Source organism: Anomaloglossus baeobatrachus, chromosome 5, assembly GCF_048569485.1.
Source record: "Anomaloglossus baeobatrachus isolate aAnoBae1 chromosome 5, aAnoBae1.hap1, whole genome shotgun sequence".
Lineage (NCBI taxonomy): Eukaryota > Metazoa > Chordata > Amphibia > Anura > Aromobatidae > Anomaloglossus > Anomaloglossus baeobatrachus.
The window spans coordinates 178,834,569-178,852,985 of record NC_134357.1 but is presented as its reverse complement, the minus strand read 5'-3'; positions in this window follow the sequence as shown (position 1 = coordinate 178,852,985).

The window sequence follows — 18,417 nt, the reverse complement described above, 5'->3', positions numbered from 1 at the left end:
ACTAACATTTAAGTAGAGCCTGGACGCCCTTCTTGAAAAATATAATATTACCAGTTATGTATATTAGATTTTATGACAGGGTGTTGATCCAGGGAACTAGTCTGATTGCCGTATGTGGAGTCAGGAAGGAATTTTTTTCCCCATTGGAGCTTATTTGACACATTGGGGTTTTTTTTGCCTTCCTCTGGATCAACATGTTAGGCCCGTTTCACACGTCAGTGAAAAACACAGACATTTTTCACTGGCGTGTAAAACACGCACATGTCCCTGCGTGTGCCGAAAATCACGGCACACGTGGGTTGTCTAAGTGCAATCCGGGCTCCGTTCTCCGTGGCCCGTGATTGCACTTAGAGATTCACTCACCTGCGCCCGCTCCCGCTGTCCATGGTGCTGATCGCTCCCGCGATGCAGCATCCGGACGGCGGTGACCCCCGCAGGAGCTGCTTCCGGGTCGGCTGTGTCGCGCATAATGAATATGCGCGACAGTAATCAGCCGGCATAGAAGGAGCAGGGAGAACGGGCTGCAGAGGACATCGCTGGACGCCGGGTGAGTTAAAATGTTTATTATTTTAAAAGCACGTTTTTTTCTGGCACATGTTTCACGGACCACACCACTGCGTGGTCCGTGGAACATCAGTGATGCCAGAAAAAAATGGACATGTCTCCATGCAGCAATCACGCACACGCGGGTACGCTGCACGGAGACACGTGCAGTGACAAATCTCTGACGTGTGAGCAGACCCATTCATTAGAATGGGTCTGCGTATGTCAGTGATTCTGGTACGTTTAAAAAAAAAAGCACAAACGTACCAGAATCACTGACGTGTGAAAGGGGCCTTAGGCTACGGGTTGAACTAGATGGACTTAGAGTCTCCCTTCAACCTTAAAAACTATGAAACTATGAAATTATAAGCCTAGGTGACAGAACCCAAAAGTTAACCCCATTCTAAAAACTGCACCCCTCACTCAAAATCACATTTAAGAAAATAATGAACCACTTAAATGCTTCACAGGAACCAACGCAATGTGGAGGGAAAAAAATGAAAATTTTACTTTTTCCCACAAAAATATTATTTCAGACCCAAATTTAGCATTTTCATAAGGGTAACATGAGAAAATGCACTATACAGATTGTTTTGTTTGAAATTACTCCTGAGTACACCGATATCCCACATATTGTGGACATCTACTGGTTTGGTGCACAGCAGGGTTCAGAAGGGAAGGAGCGCCATTTGACATTTTGAATGCAAAATTAGCTTGAATCATTAGCGGATGTCATGTCACGTTTGCAGGTCCCCTTAGATGTGTTAATAGTGGAGCTCCCCACTAGACCCTTCAAAGATTTTATCTAGATGTTTAGTTAAGACCTTGAATCCCCAGGTACTTCACAGAATTTTTCAATGTTGAGCAGTGAAAATAAAAATATGCATTTTTATTAAAAACTTGTTACTTCAACCAGATAGCCTTTTTTAACAAGGGTAACAGTAAAAAATGTGTCATAAAATGTATTGTCTAACTTCCACTGAGTACACTCTTACCTCACATGTGGTGGAAATCTTCTGTTTAGGCGCACGGCAGGGTTTGGAAGAAAGCGAGTGCTATTTGAATTTTTGAATGCAAAATTAGCTGGAATCATTAGTAGATGCCATGTTGCATTTAGTGAGCCTCTGAGGTGCATAAACAGTGACTCTTCCCCACAAGTGACAACATTTTGGAAACTAAATGATCCAGGGGTGCTTCACAGAATTTTATATCCTTTGAGCTGTGAAATAAAAAAAAATACATTTTTAATCACAAATGGACCATAATAAGTTGTTGTGCAATACCCGATAAGTGGTCGAAAACTATTTTTGAGGCACAGTACAAAGTCGGAAAGGGATGGACCACTATATTTGAGTTTAGATTTGGTTGGAATGGATTGAGGGTGTCAAGTCCATTGGCAGAGCCCCTGAGGTGACAGAAGAGTAGAAGAACTCTACTAGTGACTTGATTTTACAAACTGCACATCTCATTGAATTTATCAAGGGCAGCAGTGAGAATATTGACACTACAGGTGAGTCACAAAATGTTATACTATTGAGCAAGGAAGAAAAAATAATTACATTTTTACCACAAAAAAATTGTTTTCACCCCATATTTTCAATTATCACAAACACAATCGGTAAAAAACACCCCATGGTGTGTTACACAATTTCTCCTGAATGTTACAATACCCCACATGTGACTATACGGTACTGTTTGGCAGCACCGCTTGGCTCAGGAGGAAAAGAGCACAATTTTACTTTTAGAGAACAGATTTTCCTAGAATAGTTTGCTGACTCCATTTGCATAGCCCCTAAGTGCCAGAACAACATGAACCCCTTCAAGGACCAATTTTTGGAAATTATGTCCCTCTGTGAATTCACGTAAGGGTGTAGCGATGATTTAGTCTCTGGAAATCACCCATGGTGTCAAAAGCAGTGAATGTTTAAAATTAAAAATTTTAAGTAAGCCCTTGTTGTGCCCAGTACATTGTAGTTAGTGCCCATACATTGTGCTCAGCTAGTGCTTCTGGAAACCTGCACCTTGTAAATTAAACCGGCTTTCCTCACTATAACAATGCCAAACATGTGGACGCTAACTGTGGTTTAGGCACATCGTAGGGCTCATAAGGGAGGGGGACATTTGGATTTGAAAGTGCAGATTTTTGCTGGATTATTTTTTTTGAGGGGGGTAGCCATAGTGTTTATCCATAGACTTTGTGTTACTAGTAACATGGACGCCTTCTATATTTCCATTAACAGATATAGGACCTGAGTGGGGACTTGTGTTTTTGTGGGTTAAGTTGAATGCTATTTGGTGGTAATTTATGTACAAATTTTTTTTGGATCAGTTCACATTTATCATGTGCTTTATGTTGAGCACTTACTTTTAGGTTTCTATCTACATCTCTAAAATATGGGATTCAGGTAAAACCCCTGCTGGATCCATTCAATAATGAAGCAGCAGAGATTCTTTTGACTTTGTTTGGTCTTTGTTCCACTGAGTCTATCACTTCAAAGGTGTACAAAGCTATTGTTTACCATGCTTGGGTGCCCAGATAAAAAGATGCATAAAAATATGGACATCACCACAACACGGTCCAAATGTGATGTCAAAGTGACCCCCTCGGCCTCATTCCAGTAAATTTTGCATTGGGAATTATGTCTGAATCACATTTTTCAGAGATTTACATGTAATCCCTGGTGTAAGTATTCATTGTAGAGCGCAGGATAAATATGAGCCACGCCGTACTGAGATCTTTAGGAGACTGAATAAACAAATCAACAGCAGTTGAAAAATTAACTATTTATTTTTTACGACATTTATCATACAGTATAAATTATTAGGCACCATTATTCTTCCTGTCAGTATGATTAGATTGATGCAAGGTTTATATAGCTTTTTATGTTTGGCGACTATCGCACTAAAGAACACTTTTTTACAAAATAGAGGTCTTTGTATCACTGAATTTTGAAGGCTATAGCTTTTTCATTTTTCAGCAAACAGAGTCATGTCAAGGCTTGTTTTTTGCAGGATGAGTTGGAGTTTTTATTGCTCCAATTTTGGTCCATATAATATTTTTTTTATTATTCTGGTTTTTGTTAGGCAGAAACATGAAGAAACAGCAATTCAGGAAAAATATTTTTTATGCCATTCACTGTGCTGTAAAAGTGGTAAGACTGCATTATTATTCAGGCCAGTATGGTTAGCAATGCCACATATGGTATGCATACTAATGTGTACTAATGAAGACTATATTTATAAACAAATGGTGTCATGGCATGCTACTCCTTGTCCTTGTAGGTTATATTGTTTGTTTCGGTGCCTTTTTGTTGATGTGATCATTTTTTGGCTTCACATATGTATAGTTTTCTTTTTATATTTTGCCACTTTCACACTATAAAAACAATTTTATAGAAAAAAAATAGTTTTTGCATTGTTGCATTCTGAAAGCTATAACATTTCTATTTTTGTACTGACAGAGCTGTAGGGCTGCTTGTTTTTCAGCCGTACCATTTTTAGGTATATAAGACTTTTTGATCACCTTTTATTCTACTTTTTTTGTCAGCTGTACACTAGGGATCAAAATTAGAGAACAACACACAATTTCCTAAATGTTAATGTCATTATGTAGTCCTATGTGATTATATCCTAAGAGGAGTAAAGTAGCAGTACTTTAAGCTTTTTTCATAAATTGAATTTAAGCTAAAATTAGAGAGCGCAATTGGGTTTTACCAGGATAACATTTAAAATATGTTAGGAGTGCCACTTACCTGGCATGGTTCTGGAAGGCACAACCCCTATAAACACATAAGGTATAATGGCGGCTGCCGCAGCCCCACATGGGTTAGATATTAAATGCTGGAGAGAAGAAAAGGGTGTCATGCCGTGCTACTGCCAGTGAAAAAAATTGTTGATTAACAGTAATATTTTAATTCTATAGGTCGACGCGTTTCTGGGATTAAGTCCCCTTCCTCAGGACCAAGAAAATTAACAAAGAGTTTGTTGATTTTCTTGGTCCTGAGGCAGGTGACTTGATCCCAGAAACGCGTTGACCTATGAAATTAAAATATTACTATTAATCAACGATTCTTTTCATTGGTGGTAACGTGGCATGACACCCTATCTTCTCTCCAGCACATAATAAATTGAATTTTTTCTTAAGCACATAATAAAAATGTAAATGAGATAGATGAGAAAGAATACTTAATAAAATTAAGTGTTCTTTTTCATTTATCTCATTTACATTTTCAGTTACCTGCAAGTTATTGGTGTTAATTTGGTACCTGGTGCTAATTTCCTTAATTACACAGGTCTGCGACTAAAAAGCTGTTTGATTATTTTCATCTAATTTCCATGTATTTTGGTGTACTGAAAAGGAAAAATATATTGAAAATATCCTGGACATCAGAATTTGCCACAAAATACAAAATTCTCTTCAAATTTAGTAAATTTTTCATAATTTTTTTCTTTTTTCTTTTTTTTTTAAGGTTTTGAAAGTCAAAATTACTATTAATTAATTCAAATCAATGCATTGAAGATATATAATGCCAACAAAAATATAACTTTCAAAGAAAAGAACTTTCAGAGTGAGCTAATGAAACCAGCATCAACAAGCTGAATGAGCGGGCTCTGACATCCCAGGGCTTGTTTCAATTGTTTTATCTTTGTTCTCGCCTGTTCACACTTTTTAATCTCAGTTCGAGTTAGCTCTTCATAATCAACCGTGTTTCCCAAAATTAGGATTATGGCTCAGCAGAAGTGTATTAATTCACCTGACAGTTTCTGTTACATTTCTGGTGAATATACAGTGTTGAAGCAACAGCTGAATAATACAGACTTTGTGAAAAAAAGTATACTTCGCATATTTCGGACTAAAGCTTGGAGATCAAGATAAAGCTTGGGCACCTCATAAAGTGTCCACACGGTGTCTTGAGGACATCCGAAATTGGTTCAAGAGTAACAAAAAAGCTTTCCGTTATGGCATTCCTATGGTACGGCGAGCACAAAAGAACCATAGTGATGATTGTTACTTTTGTTCATGCGATGTGAAAGGGTATAATTCAAAATGGAAGCATTCCATTTCATACCTCAATATTCACTCAGCAATTCATCCCATCTCCCATGGCACAAATATACCAGTACCAAAGGCCCCTGCTACCTTGGAAAAGATAACTATGTCTGATGAAGGTGGAGTCATACCTGAACCAGATGAATCAAGTTCTGACTTTGAAGATGATACAAGACCAAAATTGTTTTCCCAGGAGGAGATTAATGATTTGGTAAGAGACTTAAATCTTCCAAAAGATGCCACTGAGTTACTTGGCTCAAGGCTCAAAAGCAAGAATTTATTGTTGCCAGGAGTGTCTTTTTCATGGTTCAGACATCGCGAAGACAAGTTCGTTCCTTACTTTGATCAGGAAGATATGTTGGTTTATTGCATCAATGTCGAAGGTTTGATGGGTCAATTCAAAATCCAATATGATTTAGCGCAATGGCATCTTTTTATGCTTCCATCCCTGTAGGTCATTCCGTACACCTCAAGGAAACCTACGAGAGCTTGGAATTGGTTCTTTGTAAACTTAAATATGAAGACCACAGTTGGCAATTGTGCGGGGATTTGAAAGTCTTGTGCATGCTGCTCGGGCAACAAGCTGGGTATACCAAATACCCTTGATTTCTGTGTCTATGGGACAGTCGAGACTGACAAAATCACTAGACCAAGAAGACTTGGCAGCCGAGGGTACTCACAGTTGGTGAAAAAAATGTCCTCCAAGAAACTTTGATTCCTCCCCATAAAGTTCTTCTACCACCTCTCCACATGAAATTGGGATTGATGAAGCAATTCGTAAAATCACTTCCAAAAGATGGAGAATGCTTCAAATACTTGGTCGCCAAGTTTCCAGGCTTTTTGGAGGCAAAATTGAAGTAATGTGTGTTTGTCGGACCAGACATTAGAAGGCTTATAGCTGATCAAGAGTTTATCAATACCATGATGCATCCTCAAAAAGAAGGGTGGATTGCATTTAAAGAGGTCGCAGAGAAATTTTTAGGCAATAACAAAGACCCTGACTACAAACAAATCGTTGGATGAATGCTGAAAGCATTTCAAGCTTTAGCTTGCCTGATGAGTTTGAAAGTGCATTTCCTCCATTCCCACCTTGACAACTTTCCTGAAAATTTGGGAGCTGTGAGTGAAGAGCAAGGTGAACGATTCCACCATGACATTAAAGAGATGGAAAGAAGATACCAGGGAAGATGGAGCATTACATTGATGGCAGGCTACTGTTGGACGCTTCAGGAGACATTACAGATGCTACTCACAAGAGTAAATGTACCAGGAGAAGCCTCACAGGGAAGAAGAATCGATTTTAGTGTGTTAGTGAGCTCATTGCAGTTAAAAAAAATGATTTTCATGAAACATTTGTAATAAAAAAATAATTTTATGAGTCTATTTTCATTTATTTTGAGGTATTGTCTTATTTAACATAATTACTTTAATTGTCAGAAAACGACTGCTGTAGGAAGGAGGGAAATAGGAGTGCAGCAAAGCCCAGACAGATGTTGGTGGTAGGGGACTCTATAATTAGGCGGACAGACAGGGTCATCTGTCTCCGAGACCGTGAATGCCGAACAGTGTGTTGTCTGCCGGGTGCTCGGGTTCGGCATATTGCGGATAGGATAGACAGATTGCTGGGTGGGGCTGGGGAAAACCCAGTGGTCATGGTGCACATTGGTACTAATGACAAAGTTAGAGGCAGGTGGAAGGTCCTTAAAAATGATTACAGGGAACTAGGAGAGCAGCTGAAGTCCAAGACCTCCAAGGTAGTGTTTTCAGAAATACTACCGGTGCCACGAGCGTCACTAGAAAGACGGCGGGAGCTTAGGGAGATAAATACGTGGCTTAGAAATTGGTGCAGGAAGGAAGGGTTCGGGTTCATGGAGAACTGGGCCGACTTCTCAGTTGGCTACAGGCTCTATGGTAGGGACGGGATGCACCTCAATGGGGAAGGTGAAGCTGTGCTGGGGGAGAAAATGGTCAGACAGATGGAGGAGTTTTTAAACTTGGATCTGGGGGGAGGGAGGGTAGTGGAGCAAATAAGGGGATAGATAGAGCAGATAGAGACAGTGAGATGGTAAGGGTCAATGAAGGATTAGGGGGAGATGGGACATGCAAGGAACGTAGGGAGGCTAGGAGTAATAAAGGTGTTAATAGTATTAAATGTCTACTGGCAAATGCAAGAAGTCTTGCAAACAAAATGAATGAATTAGAGACTCTTATGTCAACCATGGATTATGATGTGGTGGGCATTACGGAAACCTGGCTGGATGAAAGCCATGACTGGGTGACAAACATACAGGGTTATACTACATTTAGGAAGGACAGGAAAGACAAAAAAGGTGGTGGGGTGTGTATATTTATCAAATCTAACCTAAAACCTGTGTTGAATGATGACATTGGGGGGAACTGCAACAATGTGGAGTCAGAATGGGTAAATGTACATAATGATGGGAATAATGGAAAAATGCTAATTGGAGTTTGCTACAAGCCTCCTAACATACCTGAACAAATAGAGGGTAAAATGCTGGAACAAATTGAAAAGGCAGCTAATAATAATAATCGGGTTCTTATTATGGGGGATTTCAACTATCCAGACATTCAGTGGGACATAGAATCTTCTGGTTCTGCTAAAAGCTGTAAGTTCTTATCTACTATTCAAGACCATTTCCTCTCTCAGATGGTAGATGAACCGACCAGGGGAGATAATTTGCTGGATCTGGTCCTGTCAAATAGACCGGATACATTTCAGACCTACAGATCCGGGAGCACTTGGGCACCAGCGATCATAATATGGTAAGCTTCAAAGTAATATTCAATAGAAAATTTCAAAGGGGAAATGCTAAAACCTGGAATTTTAGGAAAGCTGATTTCAACAAATTAAGGGAAGAGCTTAAATGTGTAGATTGGGACAAAGTCATGGTAACTAGGGATACTGAACATAAATGGCGAAAGTTTAAGGATATACTGCTAGAGTCCTGTAAAAAGCGTATACCCTCTGGTAATAAAATGTCCAGGAATAAAAAGAAACCACTATGGATAAATAAGACTGTACAAAGTATAATAAAACAAAAACAAAAGGTGTTTACAATCTTAAAGGCTGAGAATACAGAAATAGCATTTCAGGAGTATAAAGATATCAATAGGAAATGCAAAAAAGAAAATCAAACAAGCAAAACTAGCTACTGAAACAAAAATTGCCAATGACATTAAAATAAATCCCAAAATCTTTTATAAATACATTAATGCCAAAAGGAAAACAAAGTATTGGCCCCTTAAAATATAATAACAAGTTAGTTATAGAGGACAAACAAAAGACTGAGATATTAAATAGGCATATCTCATCTGTGTTCACCAAGGAACTGACTGTACCAGGGATCATTCAACAAGAGAAAAATCAAAGGTCACCACCCGATATAACTAATTTAACACAAGAAGAAGTACGCCTACGTCTAAGTAAACTAAACATTGACAAATCCCCAGGGCCAGATGGCATTCATCCACGAATATTGAGGGAATTGAGCTCCGTAATTGACAGACCGCTGTATCTTATCTTTTTAGACTCGCTTGTAACAGGGTTGGTGCCTCAGGATTGGAGGATTGCTGATTAGAGATGAGCGAACCGGTCCCGGTTCGGCTCGAGGCGGTTCGCCGAACGGGGGGTCTGGCTCGAGTTCGGCTCGTCGAACGTTCGACGAACCGAACTCGAGCCCATAGGAAACAATGGCAGGCAATCACAAACACAGTAAAACACCTAGAAAACACCCTCAAAGGTGTCCAAAAGGTGACAAACAACTCACAACACAACACAAACACATGGGAAAGTGACAAGGACATGTACTCATGCGAAAACAAAACAGCTGGACAAGGAAAAAGAGGAGGACACACAGATATAGGCATGGCACGCCCTTCTAAAGTCATGTAAAACACCGCAAGGTGACTCCAAGCGGAGTCTCCCTTTTTTCCAAAAATTGGGCCCCACACACCCACCCCTTCAGTGGCAGCAGTTGTGCCCCAGTTGTACACTTCACAGCTAGATTTGCATCAAGCACATTCAAAAATACGCCATTCTTATCCGTCCCCAGGATGACACCGGGGTAGGTAGCAAAGTCTTTCCTGATCCCAGCTCTGTTCATCTTGGCTTCTTTTAAAAACACAGCAAGCAAGGGTTACTCCAAGCGGAGTCTCCCTTTTTTCCAAAAATTGGGCCACACAGACACCCACCCCATCAGTGGCAGCACTTGGGCCCTAGTTGCAAACAGGATGTTTTGATTTGCATCAAGCACATTCAAAAATACGCTATTCTTAGCCGTCCCCAGGATGACACTGGGGTAGGTAGCAAAGTCTTTGCTGACCCATGACTTGTTCATCTTGGCTTCTTTTAAAAACAATGTAAGCAAGGGTTACTCCAAGCGGAGTCTCCCCTTTTTTCCAAAAATTGGGCCCCACACACACCCACCCATTCAGTGGCAGCAGTTGTGCCCCAGTTGTACACTTCACAGCTAGATTTGCATCAAGCACATTCAAAAATACGCCATTCTTATCCGTCCCCAGGATGACACCGGGGTAGGTAGCAAAGTCTTTCCTGATCCCAGCTCTGTTCATCTTGGCTTCTTTTAAAAACACAGCAAGCAAGGGTTACTCCAAGCGGAGTCTCCCTTTTTTCCAAAAATTGGGCCACACAGACACCCACCCCATCAGTGGCAGCACTTGGGCCCTAGTTGCAAACAGGATGTTTTGATTTGCATCAAGCACATTCAAAAATACGCTATTCTTAGCCGTCCCCAGGATGACACTGGGGTAGGTAGCAAAGTCTTTGCTGACCCATGACTTGTTCATCTTGGCTTCTTTTAAAAACAATGTAAGCAAGGGTTACTCCAAGCGGAGTCTCCCCTTTTTTCCAAAAATTGGGCCCCACACACACCCACCCATTCAGTGGCAGCAGTTGTGCCCCAGTTGTACACTTCACAGCTAGATTTGCATCAAGCACATTCAAAAATACGCCATTCTTATCCGTCCCCAGGATGACACCGGGGTAGGTAGCAAAGTCTTTCCTGATCCCAGCTCTGTTCATCTTGGCTTCTTTTAAAAACACAGCAAGCAAGGGTTACTCCAAGCGGAGTCTCCCTTTTTTCCAAAAATTGGGCCACACAGACACCCACCCCATCAGTGGCAGCACTTGGGCCCTAGTTGCAAACAGGATGTTTTGATTTGCATCAAGCACATTCAAAAATACGCTATTCTTAGCCGTCCCCAGGATGACACTGGGGTAGGTAGCAAAGTCTTTGCTGACCCATGACTTGTTCATCTTGGCTTCTTTTAAAAACAATGTAAGCAAGGGTTACTCCAAGCGGAGTCTCCCCTTTTTTCCAAAAATTGGGCCCCACACACACCCACCCATTCAGTGGCAGCAGTTGTGCCCCAGTTGTACACTTCACAGCTAGATTTGCATCAAGCACATTCAAAAATACGCCATTCTTATCCGTCCCCAGGATGACACCGGGGTAGGTAGCAAAGTCTTTCCTGATCCCAGCTCTGTTCATCTTGGCTTCTTTTAAAAACACAGCAAGCAAGGGTTACTCCAAGCGGAGTCTCCCTTTTTTCCAAAAATTGGGCCACACAGACACCCACCCCATCAGTGGCAGCACTTGGGCCCTAGTTGCAAACAGGATGTTTTGATTTGCATCAAGCACATTCAAAAATACGCTATTCTTAGCCGTCCCCAGGATGACACTGGGGTAGGTAGCAAAGTCTTTGCTGACCCATGACTTGTTCATCTTGGCTTCTTTTAAAAACAATGTAAGCAAGGGTTACTCCAAGCGGAGTCTCCCCTTTTTTCCAAAAATTGGGCCCCACACACACCCACCCATTCAGTGGCAGCAGTTGTGCCCCAGTTGTACACTTCACAGCTAGATTTGCATCAAGCACATTCAAAAATACGCCATTCTTATCCGTCCCCAGGATGACACCGGGGTAGGTAGCAAAGTCTTTCCTGATCCCAGCTCTGTTCATCTTGGCTTCTTTTAAAAACACAGCAAGCAAGGGTTACTCCAAGCGGAGTCTCCCTTTTTTCCAAAAATTGGGCCACACAGACACCCACCACATCAGTGGCAGCACTTGGGCCCTAGTTGCAAACAGGATGTTTTGATTTGCATCAAGCACATTCAAAAATACGCTATTCTTAGCCGTCCCCAGGATGACACCGGGGTAGGTAGCAAAGTCTTTCCTGATCCCAGCTCTGTTCATCTTGGCTTCTTTTAAAAACACAGCAAGCAAGGGTTACTCCAAGCGGAGTCTCCCTTTTTTCCAAAAATTGGGCCACACAGACACCCACCCCATCAGTGGCAGCACTTGGGCCCTAGTTGCAAACAGTATGTTTTGATTTGCATCAAGCACATTCAAAAATACGCTATTCTTAGCCGTCCCCAGGATGACACCGGGGTAGGTAGCAAAGTCTTTCCTGATCCCAGCTCTGTTCATCTTGGCTTCTTTTAAAAACACAGCAAGCAAGGGTTACTCCAAGCGGAGTCTCCCTTTTTTCCAAAAATTGGGCCACACAGACACCCACCCCATCAGTGGCAGCACTTGGGCCCTAGTTGCAAACAGGATGTTTTGATTTGCATCAAGCACATTCAAAAATACGCTATTCTTAGCCGTCCCCAGGATGACACTGGGGTAGGTAGCAAAGTCTTTGCTGACCCATGACTTGTTCATCTTGGCTTCTTTTAAAAACAATGTAAGCAAGGGTTACTCCAAGCGGAGTCTCCCCTTTTTTCCAAAAATTGGGCCCCACACACACCCACCCATTCAGTGGCAGCAGTTGTGCCCCAGTTGTACACTTCACAGCTAGATTTGCATCAAGCACATTCAAAAATACGCCATTCTTATCCGTCCCCAGGATGACACCGGGGTAGGTAGCAAAGTCTTTCCTGATCCCAGCTCTGTTCATCTTGGCTTCTTTTAAAAACACAGCAAGCAAGGGTTACTCCAAGCGGAGTCTCCCTTTTTTCCAAAAATTGGGCCACACAGACACCCACCCCATCAGTGGCAGCACTTGGGCCCTAGTTGCAAACAGGATGTTTTGATTTGCATCAAGCACATTCAAAAATACGCTATTCTTAGCCGTCCCCAGGATGACACTGGGGTAGGTAGCAAAGTCTTTGCTGACCCATGACTTGTTCATCTTGGCTTCTTTTAAAAACAATGTAAGCAAGGGTTACTCCAAGCGGAGTCTCCCCTTTTTTCCAAAAATTGGGCCCCACACACACCCACCCATTCAGTGGCAGCAGTTGTGCCCCAGTTGTACACTTCACAGCTAGATTTGCATCAAGCACATTCAAAAATACGCCATTCTTATCCGTCCCCAGGATGACACCGGGGTAGGTAGCAAAGTCTTTCCTGATCCCAGCTCTGTTCATCTTGGCTTCTTTTAAAAACACAGCAAGCAAGGGTTACTCCAAGCGGAGTCTCCCTTTTTTCCAAAAATTGGGCCACACAGACACCCACCACATCAGTGGCAGCACTTGGGCCCTAGTTGCAAACAGGATGTTTTGATTTGCATCAAGCACATTCAAAAATACGCTATTCTTAGCCGTCCCCAGGATGACACCGGGGTAGGTAGCAAAGTCTTTCCTGATCCCAGCTCTGTTCATCTTGGCTTCTTTTAAAAACACAGCAAGCAAGGGTTACTCCAAGCGGAGTCTCCCTTTTTTCCAAAAATTGGGCCACACAGACACCCACCCCATCAGTGGCAGCACTTGGGCCCTAGTTGCAAACAGTATGTTTTGATTTGCATCAAGCACATTCAAAAATACGCTATTCTTAGCCGTCCCCAGGATGACACCGGGGTAGGTAGCAAAGTCTTTCCTGATCCCAGCTCTGTTCATCTTGGCTTCTTTTAAAAACACAGCAAGCAAGGGTTACTCCAAGCGGAGTCTCCTTTTTTTCCAAAAATTGGGCCACACAGACACCCACCACATCAGTGGCAGCACTTGGGCCCTAGTTGCAAACAGGATGTTTTGATTTGCATCAAGCACATTCAAAAATACGCTATTCTTAGCCGTCCCCAGGATGACACCGGGGTAGGTAGCAAAGTCTTTCCTGATCCCAGCTCTGTTCATCTTGGCTTCTTTTAAAAACACAGCAAGCAAGGGTTACTCCAAGCGGAGTCTCCCTTTTTTCCAAAAATTGGGCCACACAGACACCCACCCCATCAGTGGCAGCACTTGGGCCCTAGTTGCAAACAGTATGTTTTGATTTGCATCAAGCACATTCAAAAATACGCTATTCTTAGCCGTCCCCAGGATGACACCGGGGTAGGTAGCAAAGTCTTTCCTGATCCCAGCTCTGTTCATCTTGGCTTCTTTTAAAAACACAGCAAGCAAGGGTTACTCCAAGCGGAGTCTCCCTTTTTTCCAAAAATTGGGCCACACAGACACCCACCCCATCAGTGGCAGCACTTGGGCCCTAGTTGCAAACAGGATGTTTTGATTTGCATCAAGCACATTCCAAATCCACAAGCATTTACTCTCCCCAGGATGACACAGGGGTAGTAAATTCCTTCTGGATCCATGACTTGTTCATTTTGATGAACGTCAGTCTGTCCACATTGTCACTGGACAGACGCGTGCGCTTATCTGTCAGCACACACCCAGCAGCACTGAATACACGTTCAGAGACAACGCTGGCAGCTGGACACGACAAAATCTCCAAGGCGTAAGTTGCGAGCTCTGGCCATTTTTGTAGGTTTGAAGCCCAAAAGGAGCAAGGCTCCAGTTGCACAGTCATGGCATCGATGTTCATTTGGAGATACTCCTGTATCATCCTCTCCAGCCGTTGACTATGTGTCAGACTTGTTGTCTCTGGTGGCCTTGCAAAAGAGGGTCTAAAAAAATTATGAAAAGATTCCATAAAATTGCTGTTACCGGCACCAGAAAAGGTCCTACTGGTACGGGTAGACTGTTGAAGATGACGAGACCGTCCCATGTTTGTCAAGTTACAACTGGGAGATTCACTCCCTGCACCTGCACGGTTGTTTGGTGGAAAAGCCGAGCTAAGATCTAGTAACAGCTTCTGCTGATACTCCTGCATACGTGCGTCCCTTTCTATGGCTGGAATTATGTCACAAAATTTGGACTTGTACCGGGGATCTAATAGTGTGGCAATCCAGTAGTCATCATCACTTCTAATTTTGACAATACGACTGTCATGTTGGAGGTAGTGCAACAAAAAGGCACTCATGTGTCTTGCGCAGCCATGCGGACCAAGTCCATGCTGTGTTTGTGGCATAGAGGTGCTACCCGTTCTTTCTTCCTCTGACATCTGACCCCAACCTCTTTCAACTGAAATTTGACCAAGGTCTCCCTCATCCGCTGAGTCTTCCATGTCCATGGACAGTTCGTCCTCCATTTCTTCATGTTCTCCTGCACCTTGCTCAACATTTCGCCTGCTACTATGCGCCCTTGTCGATCCCTGTCCCCCATGGTCCCATGCCTGCTGCGTTGGTGATGATGAACGTCTGGACCTTCGTGATGTTGTTGTCCCTTGCGCATATGAATCCTCCTGTAGTTCCTCCCCTTCATGTTGTCCCACCCCCTGACTCCGAATAGTGTTTAGCGTGTGCTCCAGCATGTAAATGACTGGAATCGTCATGCTGATAATGGCATTGTCAGAGCTAAACATATTCGTCGCCATGTCGAAACTGTGCAGAAGGGTGCATAGGTCCTTGATCTGAGACCACTCCATCAGGGTGATCTGCCCCACCTCTGCATCTCGTTGGCCCAGGCTATACGTCATGACGTATTGCACCAGGGCTCTGCGGTGCTGCCACAGTCGCTGTAACATGTGGAGAGTTGAATTCCAGCGTGTCGCCACATCGCATTTCAGGCGATGAACCGGCAGGCCGAAAGACTTCTGGAGCGATGCAAGTCGCTCTGCTGCGGCGCTTGAACGGCGGAAGTGAGCTGACAGTTTTCGTGCCCTGTTCAGAAGGCCATCTAGGCCGGGATAGTGTGTTAAAAATTGCTGCACGACAAGGTTCAACACGTGAGCCATACAAGGTACGTGTGTCACCTCGCCCAGGCGAAGTGCCGCACCCAGGTTTGCAGCATTGTCGCACACGGCCTTACCAGGCTGCAGTTTGAGTGGAGACAACCATTTATTAAACTCGGACCGCAAAGCTGACCACAACTCCTCAGCTGTGTGACTCTTATTACCAAGACATGTCAAGCTAAAGACCGCCTGATGCCGTTGCGCTCTGCTGCCAGCATAGTAATGAGGGGTGCGTGATTCCTTCTGCGCAGTGAGAACGCTGGTGGCCTGACCAGGCAGGCTTGGGGCGGAGGTGGAGGACCCAGATGAGGTGGAGGATGCAGAAGCAGTGGCGGAACTTGGACAGACAGAGGATTGACACACAAGTCGTGGGGACGGCAAGACTTGTGCAGCAGACCCTTCACCATCTATCACCATAGTTACCCAGTGCCCAGTCAGCGACATGTAACGTCCCTGTCCATGCTTACTGGTCCAAGTATCGGTGGTGAAATGCACCCGTTCACACACAGAGTTTCTCAAGGAAGCGGTGATGTTGTGTGCGACATGCTGGTGTAGCGCGGGCACACCTTTCTTAGAGAAGTAGTGGCGACTAGGCATCTGGTACTGGGGCACAGCGACAGACATAAGGTCTCTAAAATCCTGTGTGTCCACTAGGCGGAAAGGCAGCATTTCGGTAGCCAACAGCTTACAGAGGGATAGAGTCAACCTCTTAGCTTTGTCATGGGTCGGAGGAAGTGGCCTTTTATTTGACCACATCTGAGGGACAGAGATCTGGCTGCTGTGTGTAGACGGTGTTGAGTAGGGTGTCCCTTGAAAAATGCAGGTTTGTGAGGAAAGTGCAGGCGGAGACATGATGTTGCCTTCATCCAACGTTGGTGCTATCGATGTCTGAGAGAGCTGTACACACTCACTTGTTTCCCCTTCCAAACCAACTGACGACCTTACAAGCAAACTGCCTGTTGCGGTTACAGTGGTGGAAGTTTTGCGTGGAAAAACAGGTGTGGCAGCTGTCCCCACAGTCCTAGAAGATGAAGAGCGCGCGGATGCAGTGGAAGGGGCGGGCGGTGGATGGTTCGCTCCACTAGGCCGCATTGCAGCACGGTGAGCTTCCCACCGGGACTTATGATATTTAGTCATGTGACGATTCATGGAAGAAGTTGTCAAACTGCTGAGGTTTTGACCTCTACTAACAGAATCATGACAAATGTTACATATCACATGAGTTGGGCGATCTTTTTCGATGTGAAAAAAGGACCAGGCTAGGCAAGGCTTAGAGGCCATGCGACCTGTTGATCCACCCCGAATAATGCTCATAGGCAGAGTGGTGGCTGAGGATGCAGTTGTAGACGTGCTACCAGTGCTCCGACTCTGTCCAGGAAGGCGCAAGGTAACTTCGTCGTCGGTTGCATCCTCCTCCACCGCCTCTGTTGACCTCCTCGAGTGCCTGACTGGGGGTTGACAGTAGGTGGGATCTAGAACGTCATCATCAATTGTTGTGTTTGCACTCCCCTCCCCCTCAGACCGAGCCTCTTCTTGCCCTGACCGAATATTTAAGTTGTCATCCCAATCGGGTATCTGCGTCTCATCTTCATCAGTATGTTCCTCATTGTCTATAACCACAGGTGTTACAGTTTGTGACAAAGGGTCAACATTATGCTCAGAAACTTGGTCCTCACGGCCTGAATCTGAGTCACAAAGGTTCTGGGCATCACTGCAGACCATTTCCTGTTCTGTACTCACTGTAGCTTGGGAGCAGACCTCTGATTCCCAGGCTATAGTGTGACTGAACAGCTCTGCAGACTCAGCCATCTCAGTTCCACCATACTGTGCAGGGCTGATGGAGACTTCAGAGCTGGGAGAAAGCAAGTTTGATTGGGATGACAACTCAGAGGACTGGTGTTTTTTGGATGCGGTACTTGAAGTGGCAGAGAGGGCACTTGTTGGACCACTTGAGATCCATTCAAGCATTTTCCTTTTTTGCCCATCATCTACCTTTGTTCCTGTTGTTCGTGTCCGTAACAAAGGGAGCACATCGGATTGTCCACGGTAAGTAGTAGACATCTTACTTTTGCTGGTAGATGGTCTATCTTCAGCAGATGATAATGGAGCTTTGCCACCTTCCCCACGGACAAAACCTTTTTTGCCTTTTCCACCACGCCTCTTCCCCTTTCCACCAGCATCTGTCATTTTGCCACTCATGTTGATTGCGACAAGATTGTGGACTGAAAATGTGGTAGTAAAAATTGAGAGGTGGTGAAGATTGCAGTGGTGGTCTAGCTTTATTAACAGCAGAATAATAAAGAATAAATATCCCTGACAATGCAACTTAGTTATAATTAGTTGGAGTGTGCAACGCAGGCAGACGTGCTGCAAATGTCTTTGCACTAGTGGGACTATAGCAAAGTCCAATAGCCACGTATAGGATGCCACTAGGTACACTGAGTGTTTGCTAGTATAATGGCTTGGTTAGAATGAGTTGTAGTGTGCAACGCAGGCAGACGCGCTCTGCAAATGTCTTTGCACTAGTGGGACTATAGCAAAGTCCAATAGCCACGTATAGGATGCCACTAGGTACACTGAGTGTTTGCTAGTATAATGGCTTGGTTAGAATGAGTTGTAGTGTGCAACGCAGGCAGACGCGCTCTGCAAATGTCTTTGCACTAGTGGGACTATAGCAAAGTCCAATAGCCACGTATAGGATGCCACTAGGTACACTGAGTGTTTGCTAGTATAATGGCTTGGTTAGAATGAGTTGTAGTGTGCAACGCAGGCAGACGCGCTCTGCA